The following is a 17,960-nucleotide window of genomic DNA, read 5'->3' as shown; positions in this document are numbered from 1 at the left end:
TCTGTAGGCTTTGCTAATGGAAAATCTCGGACGTAACCATGTGAAGCTGGGAGTAAGACTCAGATTGAGAGATGTGTATGTGTCTAAACATTCAGGTGTGTTCGTGGGATTTTCAGGAGCGCTTAATTGGGTTAGATGTCTGACTCTGTAGAAATCAGTCCTGGATTAAACATAGCCTTTGAACGTCGAAGACATTTAGGTTCCTAAATTCCTACTAGACACAAGAAGTGTCTTGCTGGTTATGATCTCATGGGCAGTTATGCTTGTGATCTTTGGGAATCTAGGTCTGTTCCTGCATTTTTTCAAAAGGTCCCCAATGTGTCCTTCTGTGTCTTTCAGAGTTTTAATCATTTTTGAAACCTAAGAGCGTCCAGTAAAACCTATCTCTAAGAACAACACCTTGTATGGCATTTATTCTCCCATTTGTAAAAACTTGGGGATAAAATGTACTCAATACATGTAGTAGTTGTTGTGGTTTAGTTTTTTTAAACTGAGTGCTACCATGAAGTTGTATAGTTATGTCCATAGATTACTTCCCCTAAACTTGCCAGAACATAGGTAACGGTAACTATTTGTTTTGTAATGGTCCCTGAATATGGTTTGGGAAGTTAATTCCTTCGTTTAAAAATGAGAAACACTGTGGGCTGTTGCTGTTTAAAGTGTCCAATATGCAAAAGATCAGACCTTAATTACTAGTCTCTAAGCACCACTGAGTTCTGAGTTATCTGCTCCAGGCATCATTTGTTAGGTACATCTCTGACCTTGGTTCATTTGACTGATAACAAACTTGGGAAATAGGAAAAAAAAAAAGCCCAGTGAATATAATTAACATCTGCTTATTAACAAAATTATTTATGAGAGCTGACTCGAGTTCGGTTAATGGCTGGAATAATTTTTGCAAGAGAGAAAACCTTGCAAACCTTGCAGCTCCACCAACCTGTTTCCAGAGCTGGCTGCCCGCTGCGGCTCGATGCTCGGTTGCTGCCGGTGGGCTCCGGCCACAGTGCTGTGCTCATCTGCGTCAACTGTCCTGTCAGCTCTGAATCTGAACTTGTACCTGCAGGACAGGCTCATCGATAGCATTGCTTGGCGCAGCTCCCCTTGCAGTGTTAATTATGCAGTTCTGCCAGAGCACGAATCTGTGTTGACTTTGAAGATAAATTAGTTACCCTTGCACTTGCCATTGGCCTTCGTCTGTCCGTTAAGGATTATCTTGTTCCCGCTTCTTCTCTGCATGGATCAGAAAGTCAATTAGCTGGTCCCCATCAGACTTGAAATCTTGGGGGGAGAGGGGGAGAAATCAAACTTTTCTAAAGCTTGGTCTGAAGTTTAACCAAATTGTAATTTTGCAGCTCAAGGCAAGTTTGCATTTTCCCTGTAACACTGAGAATCCTTTGTTCCGTCTGGATTGTCACTGGAGGCTGGTTGATTTCCCAGATTCTCCCTTATTTTGTGTGCTTTTAGGCTGAAAGAAAGTTTTTATTGTTGCTCTGTTTTTGTTTCATCCTGTGAAACTATACATTTACGCGAGTGAAAATACTAATGTAACAAATTAAACTAACCTATACATATTCCAGTATAGGTCTTTTTCCATACAAGAACAAATGAACCAACAGGAATAACCTTTGTGCTGATAGAATCTTATTTTTATTAATGCAGTATTGTTAACGAAGGGCAAACTTCGTGCACAGGTAACCTCTGTGTGGCTAGAGACAGCTTGTGTGGTAGGATGAAAGTATCTGAGGGGTGGGTGGTAGGAGAAAAGATCTAGTCATACTGGTCCTCCTGGCTCTTTTCTAGAGAGCTGGGTTGTAGATACTTAAAACGCAGGAAAACTTTTGCAAGGTTGGGTCTAATTCTCTAAAATGCTGACTGCTCCCAGATGCTCCCAGTTGCCTGTCGGGGTAGGGAGCACAGAGAACCCCATGGCACATCAACAGAGGCGTTGAAATTATTGATTAAATTCCAGATCTGAAATTACAGAAGGGCTGGGACAGCTTCCCAGTGTCATGAGCCCTGCCTTGCGAACTCCTGGCATAATGACTTCCACCCCTTGCAGCTGGTGGAATGGCACAATACAAGCAGTGTCTGATTGGAGTTGTAAAGGTGTAAATTTTGTTCAGTCTGAGGAAATAGTCCCTCTCCCAGCTGTGTTGCTGTGTGCTACAACTGCTGCACCTGCTGCAGCACAAGGCTCTGAAGTCTGTGAATCATTGCCTTTTTCTCTGCTGTATAGATAATAACGCAAGCCCTTGGGTTCTTCAATCCAGAATGACTGGGAATATTTGTGCAGAACGCAAGGCGTGCATCCTTGTAAGCAGGTCGTATTGCTAAAGGGATTACAAAGGCTTACGATGAGTTGCTAAGATCTGTGCATCTTTACTGGGCCTCTTGCTGGCACAGGATTTATTGGTTTACAGAAGTTGTCTTGAAAATGGCAGATTTTCCCAGAGACAGTGGGGAAATTAGTATTCCTTTTGCAAATGTCAGACTAGCCTGCTTCGTTACAATTTCATTGTGAAGAGTCTACTTATGGCTCTCTAATGAACACGGGTTCCATTCCCACAACGTGACGCGTGCTGAATGATGTGTCACAGCTCTCAGTGACTCCTTCCCAGAGACGACTCCTGAAATCTGCAGAGATAATTGCCACGGTAGGAACCAAATACAAACAAATGCAGTTTCCCACTTGTTTGTACAACTTTCTGAGATTGCACTCGCTTCCCATTCTGTTGCCAAGTAAATTTTTTCTATTTTTTTTTTAGTGTCATTAAAGCGATTATATTTTGATTCGTAAGTTCTATCCACCTACTTAAGGATGATTGCAACAGTCCCACTGCTTTAAACTGGAGCTGCAGCTTCATCCAGAAAACAGTTGCTGTATGGGCTGAATTACAACCAACTTCTCAAATCACTAAAATTCATTGTCCCAGGCAAGCACTAAGACTAAATTCATCACATCTGATATTAGGCATTAATGCAGTCAGCCTGGCTTAATACACTTCTACGTCAGATCTGACTCGCCCGGGAATTGCGTCTCTCCTTGTCTGCTGTTGACTGAATTTGTCTTGTGCAGCTTCCTAATTTAGATGAGTGGAGTCCAGGAGTAAGTGTGAATGTAACATGAAAAAGTTACCTGCTGCACTTCATTCGGTTCCTCCAAAAGCAGTGATGTATAGGATGATGCTAACATGGTTGGTGTGTTTCTAAAGCTGCAAAGATTTCTATTCTCTAAGGATTCTCCTTGGATGAGTGGGTTTGTCTTCTTGCCGTGGGTATTTGGTCTTTTAGTTATGGTAATTTTCAGGTTCTCTGTCTTGGAGCGACTGTTTATCTCCTTCATTTGCAAAAAGAAAAATATTAAAGTCCTCACTAGATTTTGTTCTGTTTTTTACACTTCCCTTAACAGATGAATTGAATTTGTTGAAAAACAACAACAGAAACAACCAACGTTTTAAACCTTTAAATTCTGTTTTCTATTCCTAAAGTTACCCATCTATTAGGATACTGGAAAAAAAAATCTGGCAAGTAGGATGTCACAGGAGACTGTAGTCTTAATGTAAATAAGATTGGTTTGTATTTCTTCCCCCTCTTACATCCAATATGATTTAAATAAATGTTGCAGTTACTACCCACTACGTGATGTTTATTTCTTTGCAGTCAACTAAATATAATGCATTGACTATGGGAATGTATGTGGAAAAAAACACACACAAAAAACCCCTAGAAAAGGAAACCTTTGAATTTGATTGATATAAATAACGCTATAAAGATGGTGCAAAAGTAAATGTTGCTATTCCATTTAATAGTATGGTATTAAACATGTGCTCTTTACTGCAGCATATAAGTCTTTTGTATATTCTTTATTTAGTGAGCTCTTCCACCATCTTTTTATTTGTTTTGGGTTATGTTTTCAGACGTTAGTTGTTTATGACCATCCCATAATTAGAAATGTAAACTTCTCTGCAGGTGCTGTTATGGGGTCAGGCACATTCTCTGCGGCTGTAAATTGCCAACGTTGCATTAAAGTCCAATATTTGGGCTGTGGTTATGGGAGCTTTGTAAAGCTCTGGTAGGTCTGTGTTTGCGTTCTTAGATGGAGTAAAATTAGAAGAGCTTCGGTTTTGTTTATCTGCTTTCATAGGCAGGTCCCATATTTGTAATACCCATACAGATACCAGTGGAAGTTCCCTAGGAATGTTTTTAGAAGAAAAGGTTGAGTAATAGCTTTGAGTTGAATACTGAGCTGTTTTGCAGCAGTGGAATTGCAGAACAGAGTTTGAGTCATTTCTCTGTGCAGTCTGTAACACAACGAGAAACCCAAATCCCAGCTGCTGAACCCCGTTCCAGTGTTTTAGCCCACAGGATGGTCCTTAGAACTATTTCTCGTTGGCCTTTGTCTTTTCAGTGGATTGAACCAAATTTTGGATCCATACTGTCTGCTCTAAACTTCATTTGTCACCTGGGCTTTGTGGGCCAGCTGGATCTCTGCTTCAGCTAAGCTGTGGATAAGCTGCTTAGCCTCTAGCAGTAATTGAATCAAAGCCAGATTCCCAGGCCCAGAAGGTTCATCCCTATTTAAACAAAGAGAGACAGCAACGCATGGCTATCTGCTACTGAGGAGGAGGAAATTACTCCTTTGAAATTGAATCCAACAGGGAGATTGTATGTCTTTACAATTCGCGAATTTTCCAATAAATGTGTTTTCGTCATGTTAGTTAGCTCATAAAAGTGCTTTACACGAGTCAGTCTGAAAGACTTTAGGAGAAGAAATCCCTTGTCATCAACTCAGCAGGGCAAGTTTTTGCCTTTAGTGGCCACTTTCAGTCATCCTCATTTTCCAGCAGAATTTAATTTATCTATTAAGTAGATTACAATCTGGATTCAGCCCAGCACCTGTCCCCATGGAAAATTTTGACCTCAATGCCTTTGTAGAGGTGAAAGCTACGCGCAGAACACAAGCAAGAAAATAGGAAGAACGAAGGTATTTTGTCTCCCAGCAAACTTAGACCCTCCATTCTCTGCTGCATCCCCTTGAGGTGTGTAAAACAGATAAATGTGAAGAAATTCTGAGAACTGTAGACAGCTAAAACAGGAAGGCTTCACAAATTTTTATTGCATTTACTACAACTTTAAAAAAACAAACCGCCAAGATTTCCAAATACTGAAACGTCTTCTTTGAAAGTTTAATTTAAGAAATACTTTTTCTACTCATCTATTTGCAATCACTGCTTGCTTCAAATGCATTTGTTTTCTAAACTGTTAATGAGAAATGAAGCTTGTTTTCCTGGATTCCAGCAGGGAACTAATTCAGTTTTGCAGCTTCTGGAGCGGAGCTGGCACCCGTCTGATGAAGGAAGCATCGAGCCGGGGCGCGCTCAAGCACACCCACGCTGGAACGCCCAAACGGGTCCCGGGTGGCCCAGGAGATGCGAGGGGTTATGCCCGGTTACATTGCCCATCCTGTAATCTGGTCGCTGCAAGATCCGCCAGATCAGATGACCTCTCAAATCACTTCCTCGTTGCTTTTTAAAATTTATTTTTTGGTTCTAGATTGAATTTTATAGGTCTGGGTAAAGACAGAGCACTTTATCCCTTGCTCGTGTGCAGCAAGTATCCAGAAGTCGGTTTTACCTAGCTGTTTCTCCAAACTATCTGTTTTTAATAATCTGTAATTATTAAAGTGTTATGCTTTTTGATTGTATATCTGTTCAGGAAAGCAGAGATGAAAGTCAAATATGGTAACGTTTTTCTTCCAGTTTATTCATAAGGCCTCAGGAAACTAATGAGATTTATTCTGTGAATTAGTTTATAATTGTGCTTTAACTGCACTGTGACATTTAATAATGTCAGAAGGATTTTTCTTTAGGCAGAGTGATTTCAGCCTCTGTAGAAAATTAATTACCACTTTCTGAATAAACTATTTTTTTTTCTTTTTGTGAGCTAAGCGGTATTTTCAAGGTTAAGCTGCTTCCTGATATTTTCAGAGGGGAAAAAATGCATTGAAGACGTAGATCTACCTTCCTGGTTCACATACAAGGAGCTGTCTTCATTAACTAATCACAAATCAGAAGCTATTGTTATTATAAATCTTTTCAGATGCAGCCTTAATTTTAGTGTTCTTCAATGCCCAGACCTTGTGTGCCTGGTTTGGGGAGCTGCAGAGAAGGGGGACCTAGGGGGAAAAACCAGCTACTGAATTTACACATTTTATTTCACTGGATCAGAGTCCAATTAACTGTTTCGTTGTTTGGAAAGTGTGAATCAAGGAAAATACTGATAATGCTTTCTTAAGCATGATTAGATAGGAAAATAGCCCCCCAAAAATTCTGAGGAAAAACTAAAAGCATGATCTGTGGGATAATTTTGAGTGAGCTTATATGCGTGCATTAGATTATACAATTAAATAGATGGAGTTGTCTGAAAAAAAACATTTAGAGGTTCACATGTTGCTACAAGATTTAAAGTGTATTTATATATGGATCTCTTAATAAGAACTGCAAAAACTGTTGTAACTGTAGCTTTGCTGGGATGTCAGGAGTAGACACTTCCACCGGAGTGTGTGGGCTTTGCAAGGGTAGAGCAGCAAGGCAAATTAATTGAAGCCGTCCAAATGGCAAATCAGATGGATTAATGATTTTCAGAACGACAGCTGCATTTACGTGCCTTTTAGCCTGATCACTTTATATCAGATCCAGTGCTTACTGCATTCAGTGGCGAAAGTGGCCTTTACTTTAAAGGGAGTGGAAATAGTATTTATGGACAAATATTTGCCCATAGCTGTATATACTCCAGGCCTTGAAATGACTGCAAAGTTTCAGAAACTTTCAGTTTTAATGGTGTGCCTGCACACTTTTCCTGTAGTTGCTATTTCCACTGACAGCTCCCAAAATCCTTTCCCTGCTGCCGATGTAGTGAAAAACTCCTTGATGATCTCATCCAGGCCACTACCAATTTTAAACTTATTCTAGGCACATGGCACATTAATTATCATTGTCCCACTTTCTGTAACAGACCTGATTAAAGTAAAGCTCAGTAGGAAATGGCTATTGCCTAAAAATAAATGACTGAGCGTAAGGCGGTGATGCGCAGGGAGGTCTCATCAGTGCGTTTTCCAGGAGGATTTTCCGCCGTTTCCAGGTTGGCAGGGTGCTAGCTGGAATCTATCGGCGTAGCACCATGGACACTAGTGCGTTCACGGCACTGGTGGGCAAGTTGGCTTTACGGGTTCATTGTGCCCCAAAGCTTTGGGGAAAAGCCACAAGGAATACTCTAAATTGATTTGTCTCTCAAAGAGATGCTACTGAAGAAAAATGATAGTGGAATGACACTGGCTAGGGGTCCATTGATGTTTTGGGAACCAAAGGTGAACAAAGCCAAGACGAAGCAAGCCAAGCCCGCATGACGAGGGGTGAGTTGATCTTATTTGCTCTGATTTTAACATTCAGTGCTCTCCATTCAGCTGGTTTGTGGAGTCTGTTTCTACCCTGCAGGTGGGATTTTTATTGTTTCATTGTCCTTGCTGCCTTATGGAAGGAGATTTAAACGATTCCACATCAAAACCCTTGCACAAAAACAAGTGGGCCACAGCCCATCACCCTACTTATTATGAGTGTTGCACAGTAAGACAGAGCAGAATAATCCGCTCATCTGCACGGCCTTACTTGAATTTAGCTCTGGTTACAGACCTGGCTGGCTGCTTGAGGCAACAGGGAGATGCACTCCCCAGGGTGATGGATTTAGGCTCGGGTTCATAGGAACATGAAGGCAGACTGTTAAACTTTCAGCAGACCTCTGTTACTGCAGTGTAAATTTGTCTCCTAGCATTCAGCTGCGCTTGGGAGCCTCATGCCATGGGCTGTCACTGAAACAGCCTCCATTCTGCCAATAAAATACAAGTTAGTCCCTGAAATCCATGCCTCAATCAATAGGAATTTTTTTTCATTGACTTTTATTGAGCTCAATTTCAAACCATTTTTGCCTTTGGAGGCTCACAGATCAATCCAATATTGGCATCTCTGTTTTGATAAAGCTCAGGAGTTGCTGCAGCTTCTCCTGTACTTGGTGCGCTGCTGTCCCTGGCTGTAACGCCTCCCAGCCAGAGCTCACACCGCAGCTAGAGGCAGTTTTGCAAACACTCACCAGTTTCCATGTAAACAGCTCGCTGGTCTTCAACAGTTTTCTGTTTGGCTCTGAGTTGGGGTCTTTGTTGGACTTGCGTTCTTTCAGTTATAAAAACCATCTCTGAAAGCTGTCATGGGCAGTACCACTGCAAGTTAGGTGATTGTGTTGCTTGATCAAATATTGTGTGTTGAAATGGAGTGGCATTAGCAAGGGACACGCATGGACTGATCTGCTGTGCTAGGAGCTGCAGGTGTTCACAACAAGAAGTGATCTCTAAATACCGTACAGTCTGGGTGGTGTTCAGGGTAGGAAGGAAGAATGGTAGCTGACTAATGAGTGTGTATAGCAACGCAGCAAAAAAACTGGGAGCCATTCCATGTGAAATGCCAGGCACAAATTCAGGCTGGGCAAGGAATGGATTGAGAGCAACATCGAGGAGAAGGACTTGGCGGTGTTGGTTGACAAGAAGGTCAGCATGACCTGGCAGTGTGTGCTGGCAGCCCCGAAGGCCAACCGTGCCCTGGGCTGCATCCCCAGCAGCGTGGGCACAGGGCGAGGGGGGAGATTCTGCCCCTCTGCCCCGCTCTGCTGAGACCCCCCGGGAGTCCTGCGTCCGGCTCTGGAGCCCTCAGCACAGGACAGAGCTGGAGCTGTTGGAGTGGGGCCAGAGGAGGCCCCAGCAATGATCCAAGGGCTGGAACCCCTCTGCTGGGAGGAGAGGCTGGAAGAGCTGGGGCTGTTCAGCCTGGAGAGGAGAAGGCTGCGGAGACACCTTAGAGCAGCTGCCAGTGCCTGGAGGGGCTGCGAGAGAGCTGGGGAGGGACTGTGACAAGGGCCTGGAGTGATGGGAGAAGGAGTAATGGCTTTAAACTAAAAGAGGGCAGATTTAGATTAGAGTAAGGAAGAAATTCTTTACGCTGAGGGTGGTGAGGCCCTGGCCCAGGTTGCCCAGAGAAGCTGTGGCTGCCCCCTCCCTGGCAGGGTTCAAGGCCAGGTTGGACGGGGCTCTGAGCACCCTGGGCTGGGGGAAGGGGTCCCTGTCCCTGCCCATGGCAGGGGGATTGGAATGAGATGAGCTTTAAGGTAGGTCCCTTCCAACCCAAACCATTCTGTAATTACATGAAATATGTGCGTTACTGGTCTCAGAATGAGTCAGACACAACCACTTTCCTTTGGTGCTAGAACTCATCAAGAACAGTAGTGTTGCCCAAACTCCTCAGTTTCTCATTAAAAACCCCGCACTTTAAAGTAGATGATTTCTCCCAAATATTTAATCATTAGAAGTTTCATTATAATAACAACTTCAGGGTGCTTCCAATTAGTTTAACAATAACTGTATCTTGGGCTAATAAATGTTCAGCTGCGGGCTTTGAATTTATTAGCCCAGGAAAATGGTTATTGCCTCATAAACAGGAAGCAGCTTCAGGTGATTTAATGACTCATGTTCCTCTCGCCCTTCTCAAATTTAATCTAATAAACAGTTGAGATGAGGAAGATATGAAAAGTAAAAAAGCCACCACCACCACCAAACTTTCCTACTGGCAGTCACTTAATGACAAAATTGTATTAATTCACACTTGAAAAATCAGCCCGCAACATTGCAGAATAAGCTGAAGTTGTTGCTCAAATAATTCACACAGAGTCAGATAACTTCGGTTTTATTTTATGTGAAGAGCTGAATAAATAATTGTTATGGTAATATCTTGCCTTTGCCATTAACATGATGTCCTACATCAGTGTTCAAGGACTACACCTGAAGACATGCAAATGAATTGCAAATTCTTAATGAGGATAACAACCTGCACATTTCATCAGGCAAAATTTGATGTCAGGGTTGTGGGCTGCTGGTTCTTTGTTTCATTTTCGAAGTGCTAGGTAGTATGTTTCAAAAAAAGAAAGATTTGTTGTGTTTTTTGATATGTACGCTAGCAAATGGTTTCCTCTTCGGGAATGCCCGAGCAGCAGCAGCAGCGTTTGGGTGGAGGGCAGCTGGGGGCAGCAGTAACGGCCGGCTGCTTAGGATGTTGTGTAGTGCATTATGCATCGTAGTTTGGGGATTATTTCAGTGCTGTCCTGGTGTTCCTTATCTGCGGCCTCTTTTCACGTTCGTTCAGTTCTCCTTATTGTCCTTTGCTGTCTTGTTGCAAAACAGGGCTTTGTAATTCCGTAAAACTGTGAGCCAAGGGCATCGAGCACCAGATTCCCAAAATCTAAGCATGGCTGGCTGTTAGCATGGTTTGACTTGTCCCTGGAAGAGCGTTTAGGACTGTGAGTCCAGCACAGGCAGCTCTATGAATCGTTCTGCACTGGGTTTTAAGATGTTTTAACTCCTACATGCCCTTATTTCAGCATGGTGATTTTTTTCACAATCTAATTTGAGTCCGATTTTCCCTTCTCGGTTTCTCTGGACGTTTTGAGATCCCTCAGGTTGTCTTGTACACTTGGTTCTCAGTACCGAAGGCCACTTTTGTAAGGTTGTTCAGGCATTCACAGTGTGAATAGGTGACTGGGATTTTCAGAAAATTTGTAGTATTAAAATGGAACTTAGGCTTCTAAATCTCTTGGACATCATTGTGAATATTTCCCTAATCGCTTCTGTGCCTCTGAAAACCCTAACTTACAAGGCTTATTTCCAATTAATGTCTATTCTCTTCATGAAGAATAAATGATACATTTCAAAAAGTTTCATTAATATTGATGAGCTTTACATATGGCTAGTTAGTATTCAATGTATTTCGATTTGTTAAACAGAAAGAGTTTCAACCATTAATTATGTTCTGGTTATTCCATTTTCATCAGATTGAATGAAATAGTGTGTTGGAACAGAATGAGGTGTTGGGACCAAAAATATATTCACTGTTTCTACCTAGAAGCAGAACAAAAATGTCTTGCTCAGCACTTTTCCCTACATTTCATGGCCTATAGTCGATTTATTTATTCTGTTTTGCTAAGGTTATATACAAATACATGTCCGAAAATAATACACATACTCGTTTGTGTTGGAAATATTATTCCTTCTTGCTTACAGATGCAGAAGTGAGGCAGACAGGGGCTGGGGTTTATGTAAATATTTAACTTAACTGAGATAAGAGCCAAGTATCATTTCATGGAAGGAAGAAGAGTCATACAGGCCTCTTACGTTAGGGTAAAATTTCAATTCAGGATAATTGCATTCTCTTTGGATCAGAACTGCTGCACGTTCTCCCACCTACTCTTAAAATGTTATAGGATTGTCCTTGTAAGAAGTAAGGAATTGAAAAAGAAAAACTTGAATTTTTCATCGCTGCTTGCAGGATCTAAAGTTTTAGTTTTCATAAAGGGAAATATTTTTATGTACAATGGAAATGATTGTTTTTGATGTATATTTGTGTGTGCACACATGTATTTCCCAAGGAAGCTTTGCCTTTGTTATCCCAGATGACAGAAATGGACTGAAACTGTATTTTTGGTTTTTTAAAAACAGAATTTGAATTTGTAATTTTGAATTCCATGTTGTTTTGGCAGAATGAGTATGCTTAGTATTTCACTAGGCAAAACCATGTTGGATTGCTTTAGCAGTGAGTTACACAGAACATCTAGCAGGTACAAAAGACAGCAAAGATGCAGAGGGGATCTTCTTTGCTGGTTGTCTTCTTCAGCATTGCAGCCAGTTTGGAAGCATCTTGTCTGTGCTTACTCGAATGCTTCACTTACACACTGGAAAAAATACTTTAGTGTCGTATGATGCCACCACACAGTAAATTAATCCAACCCATACTTTACATTTTAGCAATTAAATGAGATATGACATCACATTTTCATTAAAATCAAGCAGTTTTTTTGATTTTTCAGTTGTTAATGAACTGTTGGTTAAAGTCCAACTTCAGCTTACTATGGACCAAAGAAATGGATATTTAAGATACTGAAAAGACAGTGCTGTTCAGACTTGCAGATCATTTAAGTACTTCTAGAAAGGTTACCCTAAATTAGCGTTTTATGATGCCTACTGCAGCTTTGCAGAAAATGATTCTTTCATTTTTTCTTTCCCTAAGACGCTGTCACTTTAGAGACTCAGTAAATTCCTAAAAAAAAGTCCTCCGTAGTTACTGTAAAAGTACTTCTAAAGTGTCAGCAAGGCTCTGTCATGAGCCTAGAGTAAAAATGTAGATCCTTTCCATAGTGTGTTTCAAAGTACACCTCGTGGGCCCAAAGAATCGCTTTTTGAATGCTTTTTACTGGGGGAGGCGGGTGAGATGGAGAATGAATCTTAGATTTCAGAAAGATTTTTCTTCTTTCAGTATTTCGCTGAATAGCACAAATGCTGGCATTCACCGTAGGAATCATTAGTGTGCTGTTAACTCAAAGTCACTCTGACATTAAAAAAGCGGTGTAGAATTGACTGCTGATTGCTGAAGAGCTCTACCAGCAGACAAATGGCAGAACAGAACAGGTTTTCCCTGTTAAATTATCTCGATACACTTGCATTACCAGCTACTGAGTACTCTTCCCCCCCCCAACTTATGTGCTCTCCGTGCACGAGTCTTTACACTGACACTGCGGTTGACTGCAGCTCAATACAAGAAAAGGGGCTAGAAAAAGACAGTTATTACTATTCAGAAAGTGAAGAACTGGAAATAACTGGTTATCCTTGCTTTGAACAGGGGGTTGGATCAGACGACCCCCTGAAGGTCCCTGCCAGCCGTAGGCACTCTGTGATTCTCTGAAATGGAAAAGGATGCGATGTCAGATGGTCACAAAATTGTTTGAGGTAGAAGGAGTATTTTTTATTTGTTTACAGCTGGTGAAATGCAGCTCTGCTGAACAAGAAAAAAGCTGAAAAGGTTTGTTGTTGATATTAGTAAAGCCATTTTTTTCACATTTTATGTAGGATGCTTTTATCAGAACGAAGCTAATGCGATTACCAGTAGCCCGTTTCCTTTACCCTGTCTCAGCAAACAATTCAGATGGTTTTGTTTCAGAAGTGGTGTCAGCAGACTTCTGTGTATGAGAAGGCTCTCTGGGTTTTATGCTTTTATGGTTTTTGCTGGTTTCAAGAATGGTCTGAAGTGAATGAAGTCTCATAGACTTTGAGGAGTCCTCCTCTTTCGTTTGTTCTTGTTTCCTGCAGTCGAGTACTGACAAAAGACTCCTGTGGTCAAGTAGCCAGGTATGACTCGGCTTCTTCAGAGGAATAAATGATGAGTTTGAAGAGTATAGCTCTGAGATAGTTGTCTGTGCATGTAGATATTTTGGAGGCAAGAAAGAAGAATTAAATTCTATGGAAAGACTGTAGTTGTGTTTTGGTTCCTCAAAACTTATGGGTCAGGGGGTGTCAGCGGGTGGCCCACAGTGAGACAAGGAAGTCTTCTCTGCAAGATGCCATTTTCAATCACAATTCCTTCCATGTGAAATTTAGGTTTTGGGACTAAAATTACCATTCCTCAGGATGGGCTAAAACTTGGTTTTTGTGATAAGAAGGAGACGCCTGCAACTAGCAGGAACAGGCAAACATTGCTGAGCTGCAGTAGTCCAGGGCTCAATCCAGTGCTGAAGAGGTCATTTGGAAGGTTCTCGTTGGCTTTAAATAGCACCAGATCTGGCCCACGTCAGGATTCTGTGAAAACCCGGGACTGTCTTTGCATTTCCATATTGATCACAGTTCCAGTGGTAGTGGTTTGTTCCAAATCAGAGGCTTGTCCCACAGCTGAGTGAACTCGGGAGACTGCTTTCTCCCACCAGTCCTTCAGCTACCCGGTCTTGCCTTGCCAGGCAGCTGCCGTTCAGTTAAATTTCTCTTGACAATTAATGCGTTATTGCAGCAGGTGCCATGACAGGAGTAACGTTTTAGTAGCTCGGATCTAGCTGATGTGACATTCTGCAGTGAGGAAGGGCGACTGTTGAACACACACACACCTCTCTTAGGCAGCCACATACAGAAACCGTTTACCTTCTTTAAGGAGACTAATGAACTAATTGAGGACATGAAGGACTGCGTTTTATTACTGTTAAAAGTAGACACTTATTGAGACAGTTTAGGCTAAAGCTGGGTCTTCAGACAAAGTAGGTGGCCTGTCACAAACCATTTGGGAATGTACAAAATGTAGTTTTTTAAACAGAAGAAAAGTCTGTGGAATCACTTGCAAGATAATCCCTTAACTTTATTATCAAGTAACTTTGATGTAGCATTAAAACAAATTTGCATTTTAATACCTAATTCTCTGGATTTCCTCTTTGAGGTAATCCTCCATTTTGGAGAATTTTTTTGAAGTGTACTTTTCTTGCTTTTAATAGTGTTCCTTTAACGAGAGATGGAATCAATACGGTACAGAAACGTTCATGCACAGAGAGGTCTTAGGAAGGTGGTGCTTGGAGAGAAGTGACATTTGACTACCTGCATCCTGACTCCAAGTGTTCTTCTTTATCTGGACATTCCCGAATAGAAGTTTTTCCTGGAGAGTAATGAACAGCTGCTGTGTGATCAAAAGGAAATCCCTTAGCATCTCTGCTTCTTAGCTGCACTGTGAATGATAGAGCATTTACAGAGAGAAAATCGGCTGAAGATGGCCTGTGGCAATGCTCAGAGGCATCGCTGCTGCGTTGTGACCACACCTGCAGAGCAGGAGGTGGATGCAATTCCAGGCTGGGAGCCCGGATGCGCCCCGAGGGAAAGGACTATTTCCTATTATATCCAGTAAGCTTCTGCCACCACTTGACTGGGAAAGTTGATGCGCTTCCAAGTCCAAGGGTGTTTTGTGGGTTTCTTTATTTTAATCGGCAATTTTCCCTGCTGTGTGACTCTGTGCAAATCTTTTTATGTGCTTTTTTTTTAATGTATAGAATGATGTTGTTCATAGCTTCCTAAATGATACTGTGATCCAGAAATATGAAGCACTACATGGGAACAAGAATGCTGACAGCTGTTTTCTGTTAATAATGTGATTTTTTCTAAGAATTTCTAACTTCTGTTCCACCAGAATATATTTCCAGTGCTTCCAATGGTATCCAAAGCAAACAGCAACTGTAAGCTGACCACATTTGTCAAATGATGTAATTTTTATTAGTATATAAAGTGTCCTAGAAGCCACGCTAAAATATAAAATGTAATCCTAAAAGTTATTACATTTCCTCCGTACAGATCCACTCTTGTGTCAACTGAGAATGTTTCAAGCCTTGCAGGTGACATACAGCACCATGGAAACGATATATTTTTATTCTTAGGGTCAGGTCTTCCTGAGGGTAGAATTTGGACCAACAAATTTGTCACTCTATTAATGGACCATAAAATAAACTTCAGTGCCTCAGTTCTGCCAAATCTCCGCTAAGTGTTGTGCAGGAATCAATACCTTGTTTTTATATCATAGAAAGCTCTTTAAATCTTAAAGAACACGAAGAACAAGAGATCAAAGGAAGCACTGGAAAATGACATGTACAATGAGAAAATTTAGAGCTAAAATAGTGCCGGTGATTAGGTGTTCTGAAATATTGAAGGAGTGGGTGTAATTCTTCTGAAACACTTCGTGTAGCAGCTCCTGTGCTTTTCCCTGGAGCTGCAGCTGGGCTGTTTCTGACAGCAGCGTGGACAGGAGGGATCAAGAACCCGACATGGACGGGCAATTCCGAATTTATTAGACTCTCCCCTAAAGCTGACGTTAGACTTTTAAAAACCTTTTCAGTTCTGTTACCAGGTAGCTCAAGACAAGTAATATTCAAGGGCATAAGAGAAAATATATGACTTTATTTCTTTTTATCATGTGTATTGAAAAGTGGCTTTTTTCTTTTCTTTTTTCTTCTTGTGGGTTCAACACCACCTTCTGAAGAGAATTAAAATGGGAAATATCTTTGAGCAAAAATTGCAGAGGTGTGTAATAATTGCCTGGTATTTCCATACACTCCAAAAGCAGTTTGAAGCTTTAAAAGCAAGCATATTGTCCAATTCATCATCTTCCATGCAGCATTTTTACTTTTAGCAAGGGACATACATCATAAGGCTCAGCAAGTTTTCGAAATGGATGCTCAACATGGACAGATGGTGTTTAAGACGCCTGATGAGAGGGCTGACTTTCCTAGAGTGTGGCAATGTCAGAAGAGGAGACAGCTTCTTGGGCTGTTGTCTCATTTTCCACGAGTGAGCAGTGTCTGAAGTCCAGCACACTGCGCTGCTGCAGCGCGGAGCCCAGCAAAAATTCCGCGACAGACTTGAGGCAGCATTGATGTGAAGTAACCAACTGCCATCCCCGTATGGGCTAGCAGCCTGGAAAGAGCTGCAGAATTTCTGAACCTGGGATTATGGCCTTGCCGAGCAGGGGGGCTCCTGACCTCCCTGAGTGATAGATTTGCGAAGCAGCTTTTCCTCCCTGCTGCAGTTGGGAAAGACACCCCAAAGGGCTCTATTGCGTGTTCCAAAACAGAGGTGAATTAATGGTCTGATTTGCACCATGAGCAGTCTGAAATAACTTGGGAGATATTTGTGCATTGAAACTAGCCACATACTTGCCAAGGTCCTTCCGATCTCAACTTCTGTTTTCTTTTATTAGAGCAGAACATCATTTTTAATCAGCTTGCGTATACATTAAGCGTGCCAAGTTGATGCAGTTGCAGTAGCTTTCCAAGCAGTAATCCACACCAGACAGCTGTGAGATGTGCTGTGCACTAAAGAAGATTGCTCACATCCTAGCACTTCTATTTTCACACAGGAACCAGAGTTGGGAGAAGCTAAGCTTTCATTCTGGTGTGATAGCAAGGAGAAAGAGAAATTACTTCACCTCCCAATTTGATACAGAAGTCTGCAGGAGATTGGGGAGCATCCACAACGCGTAGGCATTGGTTAGGATCCTTCCATACCACATATTAAGCAGGCAGGGAACAGAAGGACCATGAGAAATTTTTCAGTAGATTTTTGATATCTGTCTGTGTGGCACTTGGATATCTCAATATATTTTTGTCCAAGAATGGTTTGAATATTGTATGCGCTCGAATACTGAATAGGCTTCAATGATGAGGATGCTGAAAGCAAAAGTTATGCCTTCCACTCTTTATATTCCACGGAAATTTTATGCTTTCTTTAATATCTTAACTGAGAAAAACTCTAATAGTTGAAGATCTTTTACTTGTTTTGCAAGAGCTTTGTACAGATTAAATTTTAATTATTTTTCTCCTAACAGCCTGTAACTGAGTAACACACATGTAGCTGAGAGCTTTCTGCTAAAGAAACCTTATAAATTGTTCTTTAATGGGGCCGCCAGTTTCCTGTTCCTTTAATTGGAGTTGCTTGTTTTGCAAACCTTCTGAAGTATCTTGCTTGTCATGTGTTAAAAATATTCAGCAAGAAATTAAGTTATTTCTGGGTACATCTATTACAATTATTATCAAGTACTTTTATTGTTTTCCCTTTCTTCACAGATACACTTGACTGGCTCTGAAATGGTTAACTAAGGCAGAGTTAGCATCATACCATGTCCTCAGCACCACGGGAGAGCTACTCCTTTGCTGCTCCTGAAAGGGAGAGAAACCATTACTGGAAATTTGTCAAGGTCTTTCATACAAGCATAAGCAATTAACATTAATTGTTCAAGATCGTTCTTGTTCAAGATCACTCTGGTGTTATTTTTTGCTAATGAAAGTAGAGAGTTAATTAGTTCTTTCTTACAAAATGCTTTAATCGAGTATCCTTCATCTCAAATGACCGGGCATTTGGGCTGCAGGATGCACCACCAAACCTTGGAAAAAAAATGTGGGAGAGACAGGCTGCAGGTTTTGCCATGTGGTGGTAATATGCACTTGCCTTGTTTTTTTCTAGGAAGCCTTTATGTTCAATTTCTGTAAAATATCTTTCATCTTAGCTGATCTTGTGTTAATGA

At 41.4% G+C, this 17,960-nt stretch overlaps 1 protein-coding gene across 1 annotated transcript in view; it reads left to right on the top strand.

The window, feature by feature from the left end:
- LRRTM4 (leucine rich repeat transmembrane neuronal 4) overlaps positions 1-17,960 on the top strand; it is a 679,501-nt gene that overhangs the window by 119,630 nt on the left and 541,911 nt on the right. The gene's annotated exons all lie outside the window — the stretch shown is intronic.

This window comes from Opisthocomus hoazin, chromosome 28, assembly GCF_030867145.1.
Source record: "Opisthocomus hoazin isolate bOpiHoa1 chromosome 28, bOpiHoa1.hap1, whole genome shotgun sequence".
NCBI lineage: Eukaryota > Metazoa > Chordata > Aves > Opisthocomiformes > Opisthocomidae > Opisthocomus > Opisthocomus hoazin.
The sequence above is the reverse complement of the archived record's forward strand: the minus strand, read 5'-3'. Positions and strand labels throughout refer to the sequence as shown.